This window comes from Brassica oleracea, chromosome C2 (genome assembly GCF_000695525.1).
Source record: "Brassica oleracea var. oleracea cultivar TO1000 chromosome C2, BOL, whole genome shotgun sequence".
NCBI lineage: Eukaryota > Viridiplantae > Streptophyta > Magnoliopsida > Brassicales > Brassicaceae > Brassica > Brassica oleracea.
The window spans coordinates 33,607,260-33,616,444 of record NC_027749.1 but is presented as its reverse complement, the minus strand read 5'-3'; the positions used below and the strand labels follow the sequence as shown (position 1 = coordinate 33,616,444).

Here is a 9,185-nt window from a genome sequence, read left to right as displayed (position 1 = left end):
AATCTTTTGGCAAGATTCAGCTCATCTCCAACTCGAAGACATTGGAATGGGATTAAACATGTTTTTCGTTACCTCCAAGGGACCATTGATTTAGGCTTGTTTTATCCTAAAAGTTCAAAAGGTCAAATGGTTGGTTTTGCAGATGCAGGATATCTTTCAGATCCACACAAAGCCCGATCACAAACAGGATACGTTTTCACGATCGGAGGCACTGCTATTTCTTGGCGTTCTCAGAAACAGACGCTCGTGGCTACTTCTTCAAATCATGCTGAGATGATCGCACTCCATGAAGCAAGTAGAGAATGTGTATGGCTAAGATCAATAAGTCGACACATCTGTTCAAGCAGTGGGATTTACAAAAATATGGAGCCAACCATTCTATATGAAGATAACGCGGCATGTGTTGCTCAAACGAAGGAAGGATATATCAAAAGTGATAGAACAAAACATATACATCCGAAGTTCTTCACATATACTCAAGAGCTCGAGAAGAAGAAAGAGATTGAAGTAAGATATGTTCAATCATGCGACAATGCAGCCGATCTCTTCACAAAAGCACTTCCTACTTTGCTATTCAGAAAACATGTCCATAACATTGGAATGCGTCATCAGAAGGAGTACTTTATTTTATTGTTTGTTTCTTTGTTCGTTTGAAGAGCCAAAACATATATAAGAAAGTAGAATTAAGAATCACTTGATTTGACTTTTGACTTGACTACAGATGTTCAGTGTGTCTTGGGGACTACCAGGCAAATGAGAAGCTTCAACAAATTCCACCATGTGGGAACACTTTTCACATGGACTGTATTGATCTTTGGCTCACTTCGCACACAACTTGCCCTCTTTGCCGTCTCTCTATTATCCCAAAATCTTCTCTAGACAGGTCCCAGCAAAACCCAGAGACTGTCTCCTCCATCAGTAACTCTGATGGAGGAGGAGCTTCAGCTCAACCAGAGTCCCAGTCAGTAGGCGAAATAGTAAGTCACATCGATGATGGCCAAGAAGGTGACAACGATTGTACATAGGTTTCGGCAGAAGCACAAGAGAATGACCAAACCAGCACAGGGACATCTGATGCTTGTTGTAACTGCAGACTTGGTTAAAAAGCACAAAAACGTTGCCTTTTGATTATGTTTCGGTACATTATAAACGGGACTGAATGTTGTTTTTCTTGAATCTGTGACTTGTAACCTCGTGGAAGTGAAGTGAGACCATGATTCATCGGAAAATGGTGACTTTGTGATGCAAGATTGGAATCCACCAAAAAACTTATGATTACAACATAATCAAGAGATTCCAAGCTTGAATGACCAAGATGATTGTTGGTAGAGATGGAGATTTGTGACTGAATCCACAATCACACAAGAAATAAGAGACTTGAATCGACAAGTTCTTATCTGCAAGCCAATAGAAACAAGTGATTCCACACTTAGATTCTAGAGACAAGAACACAAACAAGTAATCTACCTATGAAAATGAGCAAAATTCACAAAGGAAATATTTTGTAGACTGGACAATATTTTATTGGTTTCCGAATGATTGGTAACTTAAAAATGAAAGACTAGACTGCTCAAGGCATAAAAAAGGTAATGGTAATAAAAAGCTAAAACAAGAAACAAATAACTAACCCAAGTGAGGAATATGGCCGTTAGAGATGATAGAGCTTTTGAGCAGATTTGCTAGTTGTTTTAGCGCTATGTATCTTGATAGTTTGTGATAAAACCGTGCCTCATTCTCCTCTTCGAAGTCTTCGCTTGTTTTCCTAAATACGAATATAGCTGTTGGAGAATTAACTCTTCAAACAGGTCCATTTTAGGAAAGCTCTGTCTTTGATGGATCCTATTGATCTTGTATGGTGTAGTGCAGCTAAGGGTGCTTCTTGAGAGCCTCTTAATCTTGTAGGAAGTCTCTTAGTTGTAGAAATACCAAAAATGAAGGAGCTGTGACACCCGTCACCTCCTATATGGAGGACAGTGTGTCACCCCCGACGCGTCATCATACAACAATGTGATACCCGTCTCCCTGACACTAAGGACGACGGGCCACCAACAATATCCCGTAATATAAAAGCCCATAAACCCGACAACTCTCACCCATGCCCAAATAAAATCCGAAAGAAAAGTCCAGTAGCACCAAATCCGTCCAAATATCACATACTTGTTTGTCTCACCTGAAAAGGGGAAGAGTGAGGGGTGAGCGACAGGAACGGAGTCAAAAAATTATTTTTTATTGTAAATTTATTTTACAAATCAAAATTTTATTTTTCTGGATATAATTTTTTTATGATATTATTAAATAAAATAAATAAATTAATTATCTATTTTCCTTAATTTTATAATTTATAAATGTAAATGTTATTCCTTTTTTTTTTCAAGAAAAGACAAAACTAAACTAAGTAGATTCCTGAGCCGAGAGTCATCTCGGAGGAACGGAGTCAACATAAACCATAGCAGAAGGCTGAGTCCTAGCACCTCGTGCTAGCTTATCGCCATTGTGTTTTGTGCCCTTGGAATATGCTGAATAGTGAAAGTGAGAAAGTATTCCTTACATCGTAGAGACTCCTCCATGTGAGTAGTGAACGCCGGCCATTATGGTGGTGTAGACACCATCTTCACCAACTGTGAGCAGTCTATTGCAAACACCACCTCTGAGATATGTAGAGTCTTCATGCACCCCATCGCCCATATCAAAGCTTCACATTCTGCATGTAAAGGTGATAGACTCCTGCGAATAGACATTGCACCCATCATAGTATCAGTGGATCTTTCATTTCTGTAAAACCATCCTTGCCTTGTAAAGGGATCTTGTTCCTTCCATGCCCCATCAATATGACATCGATTTACCCCTTGTAAGATAGGACTCCCAACCAATGAAGAAACCCTGATTGTACCCTCTTTAGTCTGGGCCTCAGCCCATAAGGCACCTTCTATCTCCACAGTCCGAAGAAATTGAGGAGGACTTCCAATTTTATTATTAAAAATCTTAGCATTGCGGTTTTTCCAAATATACAACAATATCCACGGGAAATAACTTAAATCTGGTTCTTTTGGTAACCGCCAAAATAAATAATCCATATTGGTAAAAAGAGATTGGGTAGGGAAAACCCCTGGACGTGAAGGAATATTTGATAAGGCCCATGTTTGCCGCACAATAGGGCATTCAAAAAGTACATGATTAATCGATTCTTCTTCTGCACCACATATGTGACATTGCAAATCACACTTAATCCCTCGGGAATGAAGGTTCTTTGTAACTGGTAGACTACCAGAGATTATTTGCCACACAAAATGTTGTAATTTTGGCGAGCAGCGAAGTTTCCACGAGTGAGCTAGCAAAGGTTTAATATTGGGGCCCATATCACTGTGTTGAGATCCTAAATCAGTATATAACTTCTCCGTGCGATATCCCGATTTAACAGTATATCTGACTGGATCCGTAAACAACCATACATATGAATCTGGTTTTGGATTTCGGCTAATAGCTAAACTCCGTATAATACTCACATCATCTGTATTAAGTAAATCTAGATTCCAAGAGAGATCTACTGGATTAATTAAATCATCCACCTTAAGTAATGAATTCAAATATTGATTTTGAAGTTTTTGTATTGCTGACCTCGGGCGTTGAGCGGGGATCCAGGGGTCATTCCATACTGAAATGTTTGAACCTGTTCCCACTGTTTTGATTAACCCTTTTTTAACCAGAGATCTAGCTGAAGTAATACTTCTCCACCCATAAGAGGGAGAATATGAACGTATAGGATCCATAGGATCTGATTTCCTATAATATCACCCTTTAAAAACCTTTGCGAAGAGAGACTCAGGTTTGTCAATTAACCTCCATAACTGTTTTGCTAATAAAGTTGTATTGAAGTTCTGAATATCTCTAAAGCCAATGCCACCTTCCTTCTTATCTTTACACATCTTGTCCCAAGAAAACAAATGCATCCCTTTTCTATTTCCACTGCCACTCCACCAAAAATGAGCAACCACACTCGGTAGTTTCCTGGTAACCGTTTTGGGTAGACTAAAACAAGACATCACATGTGTTGGCATAGGTGATGCCACAGATTTAATTAAAACTTCCTTGCCCCCCTTTGTAATAAACCTAATTGTTCAATTATTGACCTTATTACTTACTCTTTCATGAAGAAAACTAAAAATTTGAGTCTTTGATCCTCCCAGACTCTCGGGGATCCCTAGGTAAGTTCCCATACCTCCTATTGTAGTGATACCTAAAACCTGTTGGATCTCCAATTGTATTGGATCTGGAACCTTATGTCCGAACTGAAGTGACGATTTCGCAAAACTTATTTGCTGCCCCGACACTCTCTCATAATCTTTCAAAATCTGTAATATAACCCCCCACATTCTTGCCTATTGGCTTTGCAGAAAAAAGGACTATCGTCTGCAAATAGTAGGTGTGAAATTGCCGGACTACCATGCACAATTTTTAAGCATGTTAGTAGCTTTTCTTCTTCCTTCTTTCTAATATTTGAAATTAGTGCCTCAGTACACAAAATGAATAGATAAGGTGATAACGGATCCCCTTGCCGTAATCCTCTGTTTGGGACAATATGTCATTTTGGCTGGCCATTAATCAGAACCTTATATTGTACTGAAGAAACACAAGCCATAATTCTAGATACCCAACGTTGTGCGAAGCCCAATTTTAGTAATATCGCCTCAATAAAGGGCCATTCAACCCAATCATAGGCCTTACTCATATCCGTATTTATAGCCACAAACTTTTCCTTACATGAATTGTTCGTTCTCAAACCATGAAACATCTCCTGACCAATCAGAATATTATCCGAGATCACTCGCCCATACACAAATGCTGATTGCGTTTCTGAGATTAAATTTGGTGATAATCCTTTCAGCCGTTGGCAAATCACTTTTGAAATAATTTTGTATCCCACATTACATAAACTAATAGGTCTTAGCTCCATCATTCGGTTCGGCCTTGCCATTTTTGGAATAAGATAGATATTGGTCATATTTAACCGCTCCTCCAAGGATCCTGTCCTAAAAAAATCATTAACCATATCGGTAATATCTGTTTTAATAATGGACCATGATTGTTGAAAGAATAAAGCCGTCATTCCGTCCGGTCCTGGAGCTTTCTCCGGATGCATTAAAAATAAAGCCGATCGTACTTCCTCTTCAGATGCCCAGGAAGTTAGAATTCAGTTCTGATCATCAGTAATCAGCGTTGGTACCTCTTTTAAAAAATCTTCACAACCTGATGGCGAGGATGTTGAGAAAAGATCATTAAAATAATCTATTGCAACCCCTTCCACATCTGCTTCCGATGTGACCCAATTACCAGCATTATTGTGTAATCCCACAATCTTATTTTGTATCCGTCTTTGCTTTGTTAGAGAATGATATAATTTTGTATTATGATCCCCTTTGGCATGCCAAGTCGTCCTACATTTTTGTTCCCAAAACAATTCTTCATCTCAATATGCTTCTTTTAGCTTCCTAGAGACCTCTAATACCTCCTCATAAGCTTTTGTATTATCACACTGAATAACCTCCAAAGCTTTCTGGAGAGTATTTATTTTCTCCTTTCCATAAGGGGGATTATTTTTCCTCCAAACCGAAATCTCATGTCTGCAGTTACTAATCTTATCGACTACCCTTGAGTTATTCCTTTGGTTCCTTGAGTCCCATCCTTTCAAAATAGATTCCATAAGACCATCCATCCCAATCCATCTCTTATCAAACCAAAATTGTCTCAGTGTCTTAATTTGTTTCTCATCTAAATTTGCAACAATGAGTCGATGATCCGAACCAACCATCCCCAAATATTCCACATATGAAGACGGAAAAAAATTATGCCATTCTGCATTACCTAAAGCTCGATCTAATCTACATCGAACCGTTTGACCTTGCCTTTTCCCACTCCAAGACATAGTATTTCCCAAAGATGAAAACTACAGTAGACCACAGTTTTCGATCATATTATTAAATTGTACAAATGTGGAGGCATGCCTTAACGCCCCCCTTTCCTTTTCATGATTACCAGTAATCTCATTCAAGTCCCCAATCACAAACCATGGTTCCGTTCTAGTTATACCAATTCGTGTAAGTCGTTTCCAAACTTGATCCCTCAGACTTTGAACAGGATCCCCATATACAAAAGAAATATATATCGTTTTCCCTTTGTAACTCGTTTCAATGTCTATATTTCTATTTCTCGAATAGATTATAGTCACTGGGGAAATCATGGCTATGAAAAAGGGCCAAACCACCACTCCTCCCTAACAGATCCACCGTGTGTAAATATTTATATCCAACAAATGCTTTTGTAAATGTTTTTCTAACAAATGTTCATTGGATAATGTAGAACATAATGCTAATACTAATGTTCTACCAATCATTTATAGAAATACAAGCCAACTTTTTATTTATAATCACAATATAATATAATAATAACCAATAGAAATGTCTCATTTCAAAAATAATTAAAGTTAACAAGACAAGTGTGTTGGCCACGCTAGAGAAGGAAGGTATTAAGCGGTTGACGAGACGGTTGAGTGTCAAGTATAAAGTCATGACGGGATGTTTGAGTGTCTCTCCTCTCTCTTTCTCTCATTTTCCATCAAGCTCTCTCTCTCTCTCTCTCTCTCTCTCTCTCTCTCTCTCTCTCTCTCTCTCTCAAAATCTCATGGCGAACTATCAAGTTCCCGATCCCTCTGCTCCCATTCCCTATCTCTCGTTTGCTAATCGTCTTCAAACGAATTGTGCCTTCTTTGCCGGAGATCGTTTCCATGTTGGAGCTCCGACGAGACGTCATGAAAATGATATCGCTCGTCTCAAATACGAAGATCTGTGTCTGCGTTGATTCAAGGTACTCTCTGTTCTTATGAAGCTGATGTACGTGAAGCCTGTAGAATCATAGATAGGGTAGAGTGAGCTTACACTGTTCTGCATGCGCGTCCTTTTTTCCCTTGAGTTGTTCGAGAACTTATCTCGAATCTGTGCCATATGGCTGATGGCGTGTTCATCTGGGGAACTCACTTCGGATTTGATCCTGATGTGATCAACACTGTGATGCTGACCCCCCTCCTTGAGAAATCATACGATTGGGAGAGTGTTGATCTCAAAATGGCCAATTATGTTCTCACGGGTTATAGGGCTTCGGGTGGACTCAATTCACCCTCACTGCCCTCGTTGCTTCTTATCAAATCTTGTACAGGGTGTGCGAGCGCAACTGGCTCCTTATCAATTCATGTACAGGGTGTGCGAGCGCAACTGGCTTTCGGTATCTGAAACTGATGAATTCATCAAGATGCGTCTTCGCTTGATCTACGCGATTGTCAATCGTCGATCGATAAACTTTGGGGAGATTCTGTATGATCAGATTCTCGCAATGGCTCACCAGTGTGATCCGGAAAGGAAGATCATTTTCCCGAACTTATCTATCATGTCCTAGAGCTTTAAAAGGAGATGCATGTGCTTCCCGGAGATGAAGCACCTATCGGCAAAGGGATTCGTATTTGGGGGGATGGCAGCTGATCATCCTAGTCTCCACACCCGTGGACCAAGAGGACGCAGAAGGATCGAGTGATCGTGTCGCTTGTGTGATGTTTTTGTCGGATCATCTCTCACTCAGGGGGAGATCATGTTGGTTTAATGTTTTCTTAGATGTTTGCGGATGTTATTTATTTTTCCCTTTGGCTTGTTCAATTTGATTTTGCGGCTATGGTTTGTAATAACTCATGACTTAAAATCTATGCTTATGACGATCGTTTGCGATAAGATATTTGTCTGAAACATGCAGGGTTGAATGATTCTGAATTATGATATGCTGTTCGAAAGTATCTGATATATGGTGTTTTATACATCTTGTACATATGCTTTTCAATTGGTTTCCAAGTCTTTATCGAGTCTTCCTAGTCCTTTTCGAGTCATTACAGGTCTGGAGTTGCATTGGATGGGAGATGGACCAGCTGGAACAAAAGAGGCAGAAAACAATGCAATTTGGTGATTTTCACGCAGAACAGTCCTGATGACTATTCTGGATAGCGGAGCAACCCGAGTGACTGTTCTGGATAGGGCGGAACAACCCGAGTGACTGTTCCAGCGGCAGAGATTTTTAAGGAAACTACAACCTATTTCGGGATTTGCCCTAATCTCTCTATTTTCTCTCCCAGCCACCTGTGGCTTTGATATATCTTCTTTTTCTGTTTCTCCTGACTATTCTACGCTATTTTTTGGAGAAGAAACCAGACCTTAGAGTTTGAGACTTGAGATTTTGCTACTTTGTAAAGGGAGAAGGCCATCTCTCTCGAATTAGAGAAGAACCTCCTGAACCCTATTACTTTATTTCAGTCATATTTCATGTTGCTTTATATCTCTGTCTCTGTGTTTTCTTTCTTCATGGCTGAGTAGTCAACTTTCTTAGTCTAGGGTGTTAAGGTGTTAGATCCGTGAGCTTGACATAAATAAGTTATAAATCGATTGTCTTCATTCACTGTTGTTCTTAAGGCTTGCATCAAGTTAACCACTTAGTGCCTGATTCTAGGTTTAATCTATACATCAAAAGTGTCATAGGTTGCTAGACATAACTTGAATGAGCATCATATCCCTAACAAGCGAAAGTAGATGTTAGGGTGTTTTGTGAACAGATCAGACTTCATCTTAATGTTTGTCATCGCATCTCAGTCCAAACGACAGTTTAGGTACTGAGATCGATTGACAAAAGGTGAAGCATCACGACAGTGGGCTGATCTATCTTAAGTGATTCGAGTTCTAGACTGGTCTTTAATCGAACTTGAATAATTGTTTGACTCACACTTGTTTAACACCCGACCAAACCACCCTAGACTAGCATTTTAATCATCTGAAATGTTTAATTAATCTTATTACTTGCTTGTTACGAAACCTTAATCTCAAAACCCCATCATTGTTTTAGCTAAGTATTGATCCCATAAAGATAAAGTGTAATCGTTGGTCTCTGTGGATTCGATCCTAAAGTGCTACATCGACATACCATTCGATTGTGGTAGTGTGCACATTAGGTTAATTGGTGTGCGTATACACGTAATATCAATTTTGCGCCGTTACCGGGGACCATCGTTTTACCTTTATTTTTCGGTTACATATTTAGTCTAAGACCTCTAACTTGCCTTATCCTTTTTGTTGCAGCTAATGTTCCAGGTGGATGACCAGTAG

The 9,185-nt window shown here is 39.4% G+C and overlaps 1 pseudogene; it reads right to left on the bottom strand.

The window, feature by feature from the left end:
- The window catches only part of LOC106324057, a 12,079-nt pseudogene extending 7,709 nt beyond the window's left edge, over nt 1–4,370 (bottom strand).
- Nucleotides 4,371–9,185: the final 4,815 nt, after the last annotated feature.